The sequence below is a fragment of the Theropithecus gelada genome, chromosome 1 (genome assembly GCF_003255815.1).
Source record: "Theropithecus gelada isolate Dixy chromosome 1, Tgel_1.0, whole genome shotgun sequence".
Taxonomy (NCBI): domain Eukaryota; kingdom Metazoa; phylum Chordata; class Mammalia; order Primates; family Cercopithecidae; genus Theropithecus; species Theropithecus gelada.
The window spans coordinates 67,240,582-67,256,106 of NC_037668.1; the positions used below are offsets into that span (position 1 = coordinate 67,240,582).

At 44.3% G+C, this 15,525-nt stretch overlaps 1 long non-coding RNA gene across 1 annotated transcript; it reads right to left on the bottom strand.

Moving 5' to 3' along the window:
* Positions 1-3,114: 3,114 nt before the first annotated feature.
* Positions 3,115-11,670, bottom strand: LOC112610258. The gene is made up of 3 exons (XR_003116298.1): positions 11,625-11,670; positions 6,167-6,319; positions 3,115-3,193 (listed from the first exon to the last, which is right to left on the bottom strand). It is a non-coding gene; the product is annotated as an uncharacterized LOC112610258 (long non-coding RNA).
* Positions 11,671-15,525: the final 3,855 nt, after the last annotated feature.

Here is a 15,525-nt window from a genome sequence, read left to right on the forward strand (position 1 = left end):
TACTAAAAATACAGAAAATTAGCTAGGTGTGGTGGCGTGCACCTGTAATTCCAGCTACTCAGGAGTCTGAGGCAGGAGAATCACTTGAACCCAGGAGGCAGAGGCTGCAGTAAGCTGAGATCATGCCATTGCACTCCAGCCCGGGCAACAAGAGTGAAACTCTGTCTCAAAAAAAAAAAAAAAAAAATATATATATATATATATATATATATATAAAGGAATTAAGTATATTAAGTATTTCATAAAGCTTGGCATCTTAAATCACTGGGTCAAAGATGGACTTTCTATAAACTGCTCTTAAGACAACTGAATAAACATTTGGACTCCCCTATCCAATTGTGCTAGGTAGCCATGACCTAAGAAGGTATATAATGACCAGGACCTCAAATCCCCACAGACAAAGGTCTAGGTCACCCCAGCAGATAAGCCATTTAGATTAGCAGAGGAGCCAGCTGAGGTAAGGATGAGAGGTATCTAAAACGGATAGTAGAGGAGGGAGGCCAGGCGCCATGGCTCACACCTGTAATCCCAGCTCTTTGGGAGGCAGAGGTGGGCAGATCACCTGAGGTCAGGAGTTCGAGACCAGCCTGGTCAACATGGTGTAACCCTGTCTCTACTAAAAATACAAAACCAGCCAGGCATCGTGGCAGGCACCTGTAATCCCAGCTACTTGGAAGGCTGAAGCAGGAGAATCACTTGAACCCGGGAGGCGGAGGTTGCAGTGAGCCAAGATCATGCCATGGCACTCCAGCCTGGGATTACTAATAGTTACATGAGTATATTTTTCAGAGACATAGCAATAAAAGCCCAAATAATTAAAATAGTTAAATGAATGTTGCCTCTGGTAGGGCAGAAAAATGATGTTGGGTCGGGGGCAGAAGAATGTTTTATTACAGAACGATTTTCTTTAAACTATGTGTAATTATGACTTTGAGAAACATTTTTAAAAGCTAGATTACAACAAAAAAGATTATGGGTAAAAAAAGGTCTTCATGAATATTTAAGAAAAAAGGAAAACACAACTGTCAATACTAGCTACCTCTGGGAGATGGGCTGAATAGTAAGGAGACAAACTTTTAGCTTCTGATTGATACCCTTAAAAATAGTACTTTTCGGCCGGGCGCGGTGGCTCAAGCCTGTAATCCCAGCACTTTGGGAGGCCGAGACGGGCGGATCACGAGGTCAGGAGATCGAGACCATCCTGGCTAACACGGTGAAACCCCGTCTCTACTAAAAATACAAAAAACTAGCCGGGCGCGGTGGTGGGCGCCTGTAGTCCCAACTACTCGGGAGGCTGAGGCAGGAGAATGGCGTGAACCCGGGAGGCGGAGCTTGCAGTGAGCTGAGATCCGGCCACTGCACTCCAGCCTGGGCGGCAGAGCGAGACTCCGTCTCAAAAAAAAAAAAAAAAAAAAAAAAAAAAAATAGTACTTTTCTGGCTGGGTGTGGTCACTCATGTCTGTAATCCCAGCATTTTGGGAGGCCGAGGTGAGAGGATCACTTGAGTCCAGTTCAAGACCAGACTGGACAACATGGCAAAACCCCACTATCTCTACAAAAAAAAAAAAAAAAAAAATACAAAAATTAGCTGGGAAACACAGTGAAACCCCCATCTGTACAAAAAAACAATAAAAAATTGGCTGGGCATGGTGGTGCATGGTGGTCCCAGCTACTTGGGAAGCTGAGCTGGGAGGATCACTTGAGCCTGGAAGGTTGAAGCTGCAGTCAGCTACAGTGAGCTGTGATCACACCACTGCACTCCAGCCTGGGCAACAGAACTAGATCCTGTCTCAAAGGAAAAAAAAAAAATAGCATTTTTTCCAGTGAAGACACTTGGCAAATAACTCCTTAACCAAGTCAACAAAATTAACATCGCAAACATCTGAACTGACATCATGTTCTTCCTCATACGATGCACTAACAACACTGCTTCTGTGCTGTTGCTGCCAAAACACATAACCTAAATCTAATCATGAGGAAGTACTAGACAAATACAAACTGAGAAGCACTTAAACACAACTGGCCTATTCTCTCCAAAGATGTCAAGATCAAAAAAGACAATGAAAAATTAAGAAATGGTTTCAAATAAAAGAAGACTGAAGAGACTTGACAACTAAATCAATCTGGGAATCCTTGTCAGGGAAGAAAAATGGCTAAAATTTACTATAAAGGACAATATTGGGACAAGTGATAAAATTTGAATATGGCTCATCACTCAATGTTACATTTTATAATTTTGATAGCTGTACTCTGATTATGCAAGAGAACATTCTGGTTCTTAGGAAATATATACTGAAGTATTTAGGAGTAAAGGTGCATGGTCTTCAACTTCTCAACTGAACAGGGGAAAAGTACATATACGCATCTGTGTACAATATATATAAAGAAAATGACAAAGCATACAGGGCAAAAAAAGGAAATTAATGAATAGGTAAAGAATATGTAAGAGTTCCTCTAACTATGCTTTTTTTCTTTTTCTTTTTCTTTTTTTAAGACAAGGCCTAGCTCTGTTGCCCAGACTGGAGTGTGGTGGTGCAATTATGGCTCACTGCAGCCTCAACCTCCTGGGCTCAAGCAATCTTCCTGTCTCAGCCTCCCAAATAGCTGGAACTACAGGCACATCCCACTATACCCATCCAATTTTGTATTTTTTGTAGAGATGGAGTCTTTTGCTGTGTTGCCCAGGCTGAGCTCAAACTCCTGGCCTCAAGTGATCCTCCCACCGTGGCCTCCCAAAGTGCTGAGATTACAGGTGTGAGCCACTGCACCTGACCCCTTGAAATATTCTTACAGAATTCTTATTCTATATATCTGTAAGTTTGAAAATATATCCAAATAAAATTACAAAAAAAAAAAAAAAAAAACCCAACAATAAAACCAAACCAGAGGATAATTAAAACTGTTATACTTTTAGTTGCCTATTCTTTCTAATGGCTCTAAGCCTTTATAGAGCTTCAACAATGCCTGCTGTGCCTCATGTTACTAAATGCTGGGATCTGAGATGCCTCAGATGGAAATAGTGTTAAGGGCCCAGGACTCCAGGTAGCTTCCTCCCCATCTTGCTCAGCCACCAGTGTCCCGCCATCCTGACCATGGCATCCTGCTCACCTGCTGTCATGGGCACGACATCGGAACGCAGGAGCATTTGGATGCAGCCAGCCGGTTTGTTCCCAATCTTGATGTCCATGTACACCTGAGGATTTGACCAGGCCTTTTTAGCAGTGGGCTCTCCCTAGGTGCAGAAGAAATTGCTAGAGAGCTCCCTGATGCCCCAAGTAGGAGTGCGAGTATTCTACACACCCACCCAGAACACAACTCCAGTGAGTAGGCTGCAGCAAGTGCTGACAAGGAAGGCCCTGGGCCCTGACAGGGCTGCCGGAGACAGGAACCACAGCCGTAGCACCCAGCTGGATGCCCAGTGACAGGAGACCTCAGCGCTGTCTAACCTGAGGCCCATACACAGGCATGTTATCTCATCGCGCTCACCCTCAGAAGCATCAGTTTCCTCCTCCTGCCCCACAGTCACAGAACAGCGCTTTTCTTGCCCATGATCCACAGCTCTCAACATCTTCAAATGCTAGTTCCAGTCTACCCACTGTCTTCCAATTAAACAAAACCACCCATGTGCCACCTGCTTCTCCCTCTATACTTGGCTCTGTACATACACTGGCTGGCTACATGGAAGCAAGCGGGCAGCCCTCTTGCTCAGGCCTAAGTTTGCAGAGACAGTGGAGGATGCTGCCCCTTTTTGCTTTGTGCTCCAAGACAAGACTGGATAGAGGATAAATACAACACTCAATGCAAACCCTCCAATTTGTGTAATAGAGAAAACTCTATTTTTTTGTTTGTTTTTTGAGATAGAGTCTCACTCTGTCACCCAGACTGGAGTGCAGTGGCACGATCTCAGCTCACTGCAACCTCCACCTCCTGGGTTCAAGTGATTCTCCTGCCTCAGCCTCCTGAGTAGCTGGGATCACAGGCGCGTGCCACCATGCCCGGCTAATTTTTGTATTTTTAGTAGAGACGCGTTTCACCATGTTGGTCAGGCTGGTCTCAAACTCCTGACCTCGTGATCTGCCCACCTTGGCCTCACAAAATGCTGGGATTACAGGTGTGAGCTACCACGCCCAGCCAACTCTATTGTTTTTTTTGGATTAATAGTTCAACATAGAGGTATTGAGCTATCAGGCCAAGTACTGGGATTCTTAAATAAATAGATATAGTTGGGTGTGGTGGCTCACTCTGTAATCCCAGCACTTTGGGAGGCCAAGGCAAGAGGACTGCTTGAGCCCAGGAGTTCTGAGACCAATCTGGGCAACACAGTGAGACCCTGTATCTACAAAATAAAAAATGAAAAATTTAGCTGGGTATGGTGGTGTGCCTGTAGTTCCAGTTACTTGGGAGGCTGGGGCAGGAAGATCACTTGAGCCTGGAAGGTCAAGGCTGCAGTGAGCTGTGATGGTACCACTGTACTCCAGCCTGGGTAACAAAGCAAGACCCTGACTCAAAAAATAAAAAACAAATAGATAGGCAGTTAGATAGATATGGCCCCTGCCCTTGAGGAACTGGCTAGCTAGCTGGGGAGGGATACCCACAATGTAAGAGGCACACAGATCCTGGAGCTCTACAGCCTTAGTTCAGACCTCAGTTCCACCATTATGAACTGTATAACACTGAACAAGGTACTGACCTCACTGTGCCCCAGCTTCCTCACCTAGAACTGGGAATAATAATAGTACTTATCTCAAATAATTGTAATTAGGATTAAATATTAGTAGAGCACTTAGAACAGTGCCTAGCATAGAGCAAGCAATATTTAGACATTTGTTAAATAAGTAATTTCAATATAATGCAGTCACATTTCTATATAATCACATTTACATATAATGCCAGGACAGAGGGTGCCACAGGAACCCAGAGGCCATGGGAGCCCAGAGTGATACTTGCCTCACTCACTGGAGGATTAAGAAAAGCTTCCTGGAGAAGGCAGTGAATGGGCTGTGCTATGAGAAATAAGCAGGCATTAGCCACATAAAATAAGTGGGAAAGGATACTGCAGGCAGAGGAATGACTTACACCAAAACATAGAGATTTACAGGTATCTACAAACTCTAGTTTCCTGGTATATAAAATGGGGATAAAATATGGAGACATAAGCAGGAATCAGAACATACAGAGGCGTTCCGTCCCTTTTGATGAGGGCTGGGCTCAATCCTATAAATCAAGGGAGTCCCTAGAATGCTTGAGGAGAGTGATATAGTCAGATCTGCCCTTTAGAAAGCTTCCTGTGGCTGCTAAGGATAGGAGGAAAGCAGGCCTGGAGCAGGGAGACCAGTTAAGAAGCTACTCCAATTATTCACAGGAGAGAGCATAAGGCCTCAGCCAAGACAACAGTGGCAGAAGAAAACTGGAGAGGAGAAATGCAAGATTTAAAAGACAAAATTAGCAGGGTATGGCAATGCATTAGGTATGAAATATAGTGAGGGATCTAAGCTGGCACCAAGGAATCTGGTTTGGGTGTGACTATGCTGAAGATGGCAAAGTGAACTAAGATTGGGCATAAAAAAAGACCAGAAAGATGATGAAACCCATTTGGGATATGCTTTATTTATGGTGCCTATAAGACATCCAGACAGAAATAGGTGAAAGGTCAGGGCTAGGGATAGAGATCAGAATATCATTCGGCCAATGAAAGATCATTATAACCTTAGGAGACAGAAGTGGCTGACATGGTACAAGGATAATGTGGAGAGAGGAGCTGAGGGCTGAGGAAGGAATTCAGGGAAATATCACTGCTCAAAGGGTGGACAGAGGAGGAGGAGCCCATAAATTATCCTGGGAAGCAACAGTCAGGATGGCCTGATGGAAAAGCAGGAGCAAGTGACAGGGCAGGGAGAGCCTTGCGGCTGTGTACTGACTGAGGGGAACGGGCCCCTACATGATTCTGCCCCCTTGGAATCAGGGCAAGAACAGGAAGACAGCGAGCCTGCTGCCAAAGACTAGGAGGACAGTGGACGCTGGTGATGCAGAATACTCACTATCCTTTCTCATCTCAGATATCCACCTTGCTCAGTAGCAATCACAAATACCTGAGCCCACATAAGATATTTCTCACCTAGATAAGAAACCCAAAACTTCTCCTTTAAATTCACCCAGCACCACTCACCTCAGAAATTCCCTATGTGGCAAATAGCAGCCTCTCCTCTGGAAGCATGAACTTTCATTCTCCCTCCTGGCTTTCTGCTTTGGGCGGTCTCAACCATCTTCCTCTTTATCCTCTTCCCAGCAAACTTCTCCACCCAGTCTTCATCTGACCAAACTGAAAGGAAGGAATCAAATGAATGTTAAGAAATTCAAGCCATCAGCCAATAGCTAATTAGCTATGTCCAGTTCTTCACTGCTTTAGTCAGCAAAGTGGACTCACTATGTAGGATTTCACAGTCAGAAGTTCCCTCTTAGGAACTCTCCAAAACAAGAAAAGTTATCACTGGGAAGTGTCAGGCCCTAAGTCCAGCTCTTAACAGAAGTGAATAAGGAGGAGGAACTAAGTCAAGCCAAAAGGAATGTCCCAGCCTGTGTCAAGGCTGATATGGCATAGTCTACGTCTATGTCCAAAAGTTAGACTTTTACGTGGGGCAGTACCTCCAGCTTTGCTGGGAATCTCAAACTGGTTATTTCTATGGAGGTGCTACATTCTCTTCTCCACTATAAACCACTCTACTTGTGTTCATACCATCACTACAAGAGGAAGTAGGACTGGGATAAAAATGCAGCCAAGGGCCAGGCGCGGTGGCTCACGCCTATAATCTCAACACTTTGGGAGGTTGAGGTGGGTGGGTCATTTGAGGCCAGTGTTTGAGACCAGTGTGGACAACATGGTGAAACCCCATCTCTACTAAAAATACCAAAATTAGTCAGGCGTGGTGGCACATGCCTGTAATCCCAGCTACTTGGGAGGCTGAGGCATAAGACTTGCTTGAACCTGGAAGGCAGAGACTGCAGTGAGCTGTGATGGCACCACTGCACGCCAGCCTGGGTGACAGAATGAGACTATCTCAAAAAAAAAAAAAGCAGCCAAGGCCACAAGGCCAAAGTTGTGGAGCTGTGGACATGACAGGGAATCTGTGAGTTGCTCCCACTCGCCTGGTCTGAAAGAGCCTTCCTTAACTCTCATTGGTTTGGCCAGATTGACAGAAATTGTCTACCCAAAGAGCTCAGATTCATTCTGAAAAGACTGAAATACAACTCAGCTGCTTAAATCTGTTGGGTTAAAAGAATACCTGACAGTCTTCCATTTACCTCCCAGGAGCCTGAGACTTGCTTGTGATTCCAAGCCTGCAAGCCTGTAAGCCTGCACCCCATAAGCAGGCTAAGCACAAAACTAACCACTAGAATGCCCTTGAGCCACCATGCACTTCCTTTCTTTAATATCAACAAACAGGAAGGTCTGTGCTGGCAAGATCTTTGGATTTGAGCTCAGGACTCTGAAACTATGAGGGTAAAATGTAGTTACCAAGTACTTGAGTCCACCTTAGAAAGTCAAGATCAGCTTTGACCTGGAGAAAAACTGGTATTGTTGACCACTGAGGGGCATGTTTGATGAAGGCGTAACAAAGAACATGGAATGAAGTGTAGGAATATTTCATTAGCCAAGAACAATTGATACTTCAAAAGAAGTTTGTTTTGGGCCTTTTCATGAGAACGAAAAGTTATATGAAAAAAAGATTCTTTAATTTAGTAAGACTGAGGTTATAATTATAGCTATGTCCTTTGTTCTCAGAAAAAAGATGGATCAGGTACTAATTTTATTCCCAGTAATTTAAAAAAAACGGAATGCTAGCATTAAATGACATCCTTGTTTCATATTTAGTCATGAATATCGATCATAAAAATAAAAAGCAGGGGGCGGGGGGCATTTAAGGGTTTTGTGGTAGGCAGAATGGCTCTCCAAAGATGTCCACAGTCTATTTCTCAGAACCTATGAGTATGTTATGTTATATGACAGGAAAGAATTAAGGTTGCAGATATAATTAAGTTTGCTAGCTAACCTTAAAATAAAATTATTACCCGGGATTATTCAGATGGACCCAATGTAATCACAAGAGTCATCTAAATATGGAAAAGAGAAGTAGACAGCTTCAAAGTGATGCAGTGTGAGAAAGATTTGAGAGGCCATTGCTAGCTTTGAAGTGGAAGGGGCCAAGAGCCAAAAAATGTGGGTAGCCTCTAGAAGCTGGGAAAGGCAAGGAAACAGATTCTCCTTGGGGCCCCCAGAAGCAACAGAGCCCTGACAACAGCTTGATGTTAGCCCAGTGAGACCCCTTTTGGATTTCTGACCTCTAAAAGTGTAAGATAAACTTGTCTTGTTTTAAGCCACTAAATTTGTAGTAATTTGTTACAGTGGCAATAGGAATTAAAATCATTTTCTTTTCTTAAAATATTATTATTTGGCCAGGCATGGTGGCTCACACCTATAATCCCAGCACCTTGGGAGGCCGAGGCAGGAGGATCACCTGAGGTCAGGAGTTCGAGAGCAGCCTGGCCAACATGGCAAAACCCCATCTCTACTAAAAATACAAAAATTAGCCAGGCATGGTGGCATGCTCCTGTAATTCCAGCTACCCAGGAGGTTGAGGCAGGGGAATCGCTGGAACCCAGGAGGCAGAGGCTGCAGCCAGCCAAGACTGTGCCACTGCACTCCAGCCTGGATGACAGAGCAAGACTCTGTCTCAAAAACAAACAAACAAAAGAAAATTATTATTATTTTGTAGAAACAGGGCCTCACTATTGCCCAGGTTGGGTCTTGATCTCCTGGCCTCAAGCGATCCTCCCGCCTCCATCTCCCAAAGTGCTGAGATTATGTGAGCCACCATACTCAGCCTCAAATAATTTTCTTTTGAAGCACTCAATTTGTCACAATCCTTGCAGATTTTATCTTCTTCAGGTGTTAATTGGTTTAAGAGAACCTAACTCTTCAATGGCTCTTTCTGACTACAGCTAATCACAGCAGTTCTCCATAATCACTTTCATATACTACGTGAAACGCTGCTCTTACATAAGATTCACAGACTGACCCTGCAGGCTGGGTGTGGTGGCTCATGTCTGTAATCCTGGCACTTTGGGAGGCTGAGGCTGGCAGATCACTTGAAATCAAGAGTTCAGGACCAGCCTGGCCAACATGGTGAAACCCTGTCTCTACTAAAAAGACAAAAATTAGCTGGGCATAGTGGTGTGCGCCTGTAATCCCAGCTACTTGGGAGGCTGAGGCAGGAAAATCACTTGAATCCAGAAGGCAGAGGCTGCAGTGAGCCAAGATTGCACCAATGCACTCCAGCCTGAGCAAAAGAGTGAAACTGTAAAAAAATAAATAAATAAATAAAAAATTGACCTTGCAATCACGTTACATTTTATTTGCAGTACATTATTCTAGCCTAGGGATTAGCAAATTTTCTGAAAAGGGCTAGATAGTAAATATTTTTGGTTTTGTAGGCTGCATACAGCCTCTCCTGCATATTGGGCCTTTTTCCCCTACACCCTTTAAAAGACAACAATTATTTAGCTCAAAGGACACAAAAAACAGACTGTGGCACTTTGAGAGCCTAAGGTTGTAGATCGCTTGAGCTCAGGAGTTCAAGACCAGCTTGGGCAACATGGCAAAATCCCGTCTCTACAAAAAAATACTAAAATTAGCTGGGCGTGGTAGCACACACCTGTAGTCCCAGCTACTTGAGAGGCAGAGGTGGGAGGCACCCAGGAGGTGGAGGTTGTAGTGAGTCAAGATTGTGCTACTGCATTCCACTCCAGCCTGGGTAATACAGTGAGACTGTGTCTCAAAAAAAAGAAAAAAGACCAAAACCAAACTGTGGGATGATTTGGACCACAGGCTGTAGTTTGCTGACCCCTGCAAAATGGTCAAGAGATTGGCCAAAAAAGGTGGTTGGTATTCAACAAATGTGAAATGAGAAAGATGTCTGGTTAAGAATTAATTTTAGGACAGATGTGGTGGCTCACACTTGTAATCCCAGCACTTTGGGAGGCCGAGCCGGGAGGGTCACTTGAGGTCAGAAGTTCAAGACCAGACTGGCTAACACGGTAATACCCCATCTCTACTAAAAATACAAAAATTAGCTGGGTGTGGTGGCACGTGCCTGTAATCCCAGCTATTCAGGAGTATCACGTGAACTCGGGAGGCAGAAGTTGCAGTGAGCTGAGACTACACCACTGCGCGCCAGCCTGGACGATAGAGCAGGCTCAGTCTCGGGGAGAAAAAAAAAAAAAAGAATTAATTTTATAGGTAGCTAGTTCATACTGAATTATTTCAAATAATGACCTGTGCTTGCTACAGAACTTTGAAACTACAGAAATTGGAAACACAATAGGTACATGAGCATTCCCTATACCAAAAAGTACCACCAAATAACAGCTTCAGTAAAAAACAAAGATTGTCAGCCATACCATGTTGTTGATAGCTTCTGCAACATCCTACCAAAAGTAAACAATGAAAAAGTTCATGCCTATAGTTCAACTCTTCTTACAGTGTTCAAATAAAAACTCAGTAGCACAAGCACACAAAACAAGACACTATCTCCCCTCCTACTTGCCTAGACTGTATTTTACTAAGAGTGTGTATTGCCTGTTAGAGCTGGTAGTGTATGGATGGGTGCCCAGTTGATGGAGACAGAGAATACACACAGTAAAACAGGAATGAGTGATGCCAGGCCAGAGGGCTCAGGCCTCTCCAAGACCTATCTTCTATACTCTGAATACAGGAGGGGAACTTTGAGCCAGGCCTAGTGGGCCATCCTTCAACCAGAACTTCCTGTTTCTCTGCAAAAGCCACTACCAAGCCACTACAGTGGCTTGAATAGTGTCGCCCAAAATTCATATGGACCTAAACCTCAGAATCGGACCTTATTTAGAAATAGGGTCTTTTGGGTGGTGGGCTGGGTGCAGTAGCTCACATGTAATCTCAGTGCTTTGGGGAACTGAAGTGGGAGGATGACTTGAGGCTAGGAGTTGAAGATGAGCCTGAACAATATAGTGAGACCCCCATCTCTGTAAAAATTTTAAAAATTAGGCAGGCATGGTGGTATGCACCTACAGTCCTAGCTACTTGGGAGGCTGAGGTAGCAGGATCATTTGAACTCAGGAGTTAGAGGAAGCAGTGAGCTATAATCACACCACTGCACTCCAGCTTGGGTGACAGAGTGAGATCTTGCCTCAAAAAAAAAAACAAAAAAAAACAGAAGTGGGGCCTGACTGGTATCTTTATAAGAGAAGACAGAAACACATACAAGGAAGAAAGCCATGTGAAGACAGGGGCAGAGACTAGAGTGATACTACAAGCCAAGGAATTGTGAGGAGCCACTAGAAGCCAGGAAAGCAAGTGAAAAGTCTTCCTGAGAGCCTTCAGAGGGAGCATGGCCCTGCCAACACCTTCATTTTAGACTTCTAGTCTCCAGAATTGTGAGATAATAAATTTCTGTTGTTTTAAGCCATCCAAATTTATGGTAATTTGTTACAACAGCCAAAGGAAACTACCACATCCATCCAAACAGACTGACACCTTTGGTAGTCAATGACAAGAGTGACACTAGTAAAACATTAAAAGGAAAACTTCTTACCTCTGCCAACACAAATTCAACAAAAGAGAATCCTTGGTGCTTTTCTGCAAAAGCAGAAATGGGTTGTTAATATGTGAGCAATAGGAGGAAACATGCCATATCCAGATGTCATTTACAAAATGAAAATCAAATTTTTAGATTTTTCCTGGTTTCTTCAGCAATGCATCCAGAAATATTAGTCATTTCATTCTAAATAAATATACATAAACAATGAACTAATTTTAAACTTTGTACAATTCAAGCTGACCGCAGTGGCTCACATCTGTAATCCCAGCACTTTGGGAGGCCGAGGCAGGCAGATCACCTGAGGTCAGGAGTTTGAGACCAGCCTGGCCAACATGGTAAAACCCTGTCACTATTAAAAATACAAAAATTAGCTGGGTGCAATGGCGCAGGCCTGTAGCCCTAGCTACTCGAAACACTGAGGCAAGAGACTCACTTGAACCCAGGAGGCGGAGGCTACGGTGAGCCTACATTGCGCCTTTGCATTTCAGCCTAGGTGACAAAGCAAGACTCCATCTCAAAAACAAATAATTAACTAATTAAAATAAAATTCAGTTGTACCACTATGGAATGTAAACCTGAAGTTGCTTTCCAAGCATTTTGATGACTTTTGTTCATAAAACTTACAGAAATAGAAAAAGTTGTTTATCTAACAATCATTAATTCCAATCAAGCTTTACTTGTGTATAGAGCATTGACCTTACCATTGGGGTCAGGTGACTACTAAAGAAGGAAGCATCAGTTTTTTTTTTTTTTGTGATGGAGTCTCGCTCTGTTGCCCAGGCTGGAGTGCAGTGGCACAATCTTGGCTCACTGCAAGCTCCGCCTCCCGGGTTCACGCCATTCTCCTGCCTCAGCCTCCACACCCGGCTAATTTTTTTGTACTTTTAGTAGAGATGAGGTTTCACCATGTTAACCAGGATGGTCTCGATCTCCTGACCTCATGATCCGCCTGTCTCGGCCTCCCAAAGTGCTGGGATTACAGGCGTGAGCCACCGCGCTCAGCCGGAAGCATCATAGTCTTTGTTCCCAGGAAAAACTTATTTTAGCTGGGGGAGACCAAGAGCAGTAGGAATTACTACTTTATAAAACTCAGGGATAGTTTTATAAAAAAACTCATGGTGGCTCACACCTGAGTGGCTCACACCTGTAATCCTAGCACTTTGAGGCAGATGGATTGCCTGAGCTCAGGAGTTTGAGATCAGCCTGGGCAACATGGTGAAACCCTGTCTCTACTAAAATACAAAAAATTAGCTTGGCGTGGCGGTGTGTGCCTGTAGTCCCAGCTATTTGGGAGGCTGAGATAGGAGAACTGCTTGAACCTAGGAGGCGGAGGTTGCAATGAGCCGAGATCGCGCCACTGCACTCCAGCCTAGGCAACAGAGAGAGACTCCATCTCCATTAAAAAAAAAAAAACAAAAAAAAAAAAAACAAAAAAAAAAACAGGGATAAAAGGGCTCCTGAACACAGTAGTCTCACTGTTTTAAGATATGAAGAGGCCAGGTGCGGTAGCTCACAGCTGTAATCACAGCAATTTGGGAGGCTGAGGCAAGAAGACTGCTTGAGCTATGATCAACGACACTACAATGCAGCCTGGGTGACAGAGTGAGACCCTGTCTCTTAAAAAATATATATATATAGGCTGGGCGCAGTGGCTCACGCCTATAATCCCAGCACTTTGAGAGGCCAAGGCAGGCAGATCATAAGGTCAGGAGTTCAAGACCAGACTGGTCAACATAGTGAAACCCCCGTCTCTACTAAAAATACAAAAAAAATTAGTTGGGCATGGTGGCAAGTGCCTGTAGTCCCAGCTCCTGAGGCAGGACAATCGCTTGAACCCAGGAGGCGGAGGCTGCAGTGAGTCCAGATTACGCCATTGCACTCCAGTCTGGGTGACAGAGCAAGACTCCATCTCAAAAATAAATTAATTAATTAACTAATTAAAATAAAATTCAGTTGTACCACTACAGAACGTAAAACCTGAAGTTACTTTTCAAGCATTTTGATGACCTTTGTTTATAAAACTTACAGAAATAGAAAAAGTTGTTTATCTAACAATTATTAATTCCAAACAAGCTTTAATTATGTATAGAGCATTGACCTTACCATTGGGTCAGGTGACTACTAAAGAAGGGAGCATCATGGTCTTTGTTCCCAGGAAAAACTGATTTTAGCTGGGGGAAACCAAGAGCAGTAGGAATTACTACTTCATAAAACTCAGGGATAGGCTGGGCATGGTGGCTCACACCTGTAATCCTAGCACTTTGAGGTGGGGTGGATTGCCTGAGCTCAGGAGTTTGAGACCAGCCTGGGCAACATGGTGAAACCCCGTCTCTACTAAAATACAAAAAATTAGCTAGGTGTGGCAGCATGCACCTGTAGTCCCAGCTATTTGGGAGGCTGAAGTAGGAGAAATGCTTGAACCCAAGAGGCAGAGGTTGCAGTGAGCCGAGATTGCACCACTGCACTCCAGCCTGGGCGACAGAGAAAGACTGTCTCCACAAAAAAAAAACAAAAACAAAAACGAAAAAAACTCAGGGATAGAAGGGCTCCTGAATGTGCTAGTCTCACCGTTGTAAGATATGAAGAGGCCAGGTGCAGTGGCTCACACCTGTAATCACAGCACTTTGGGAGGCTGAGGCAGGAAGACCGCTTGAGCTATGATCAACGACACTGCAATCCAGCCTGGGTGATAGAGCAAGACCCCGTTCTCTAATAATAATAATTATTATTATTATTATATATATAGGCTGGGTGCGGTGGCTCACGCCTGTAATCCCAGCACTTTGAGAGGCCAAGGCAGGCGGATCACAAGGTCAGGAGTTCAAGACCAGTCTGGCCAACATAGTGAAACCCCGTCTCTACTAAAAATACAAAAAAAATTAGTCGGGCGTGGTGGCAGGCACCTGTAGTCCCAGCTACTTGGGAGGCTGAGGCAGGAGAATCCCTTGAACCCAGAAGGCGGAGGTTGCAGTAAGCCAAGATCGTACCACTGCATTCTAGCCTGAGTGACAGAGTGAGACTCCATCTCAAAAAAAAAAAAACAAAACATTTGAAGAACTGAAGGCTCAGTGAGTTTGTGTCCACACAGAAAGTTAGTAGCAGAACTGGGTCTAAAATTCTTAACCTAGAAAATAAAAACAAAAGATCAAATAGAAACTTGCACCGTAACTGTGATATCAATTGAAGAAAAACTTAACCAGGTAAGCAGAGGCCAAGGCTTCACTGCTGAGGTTGAGCTTCCCTGTTGCACTCTGCTATTTAACAGCATAGCTGCCAAGAAGGTAGTTCCGGTATACAGATAAGGTAGAGTACACCTACCCAGCAGGTGATGTGAAACAAGAACCAAACATTAAAATTTTTTTTCTAAGAGCTGGGCGCAGTGGCTCAAGCCTGCAATCCCAGCACTTTGGGAGGCCGAGGCGGGCGGATCTCGAGGTCAGGAGTTTGAGACCAGCCTGGCCAACATAGTGAAACCTTGTCTCTACTAAAAAGACAAAAACCAGCCGGGCGTGGTGGCAGACACCTATAATCCCAGCTACTTGGGAGGCTGAGACAGGAGAATCACTTGAACCCAGGAGGCGGACGTTCCAGTGAGCCAAGATCATGCCACTGCACTCCAGCCTGGAAAACAAAGAGCAAAACTTCGTCTCAACAAAAAAAAAAAAAAAAAAAAAAAAAAAATTGGGGGCTGGGCGCGGTGGCTCACACCTGTAATCCCAGCACTTTGGGAGGCTGAGGCGTGCGGATCACAAAGTCAGGAGATCAAGACCATCCTGGCTAACACAGTGAAACCCCGTTTCTACTAAAAATACAAAAAATTAGCCAGGTGTGGTGGCAGGCTCCCGTAGTCCCAGCTACTCAGGAGGCTGAGGCAGAAGAATGGCGTGAACCTGGG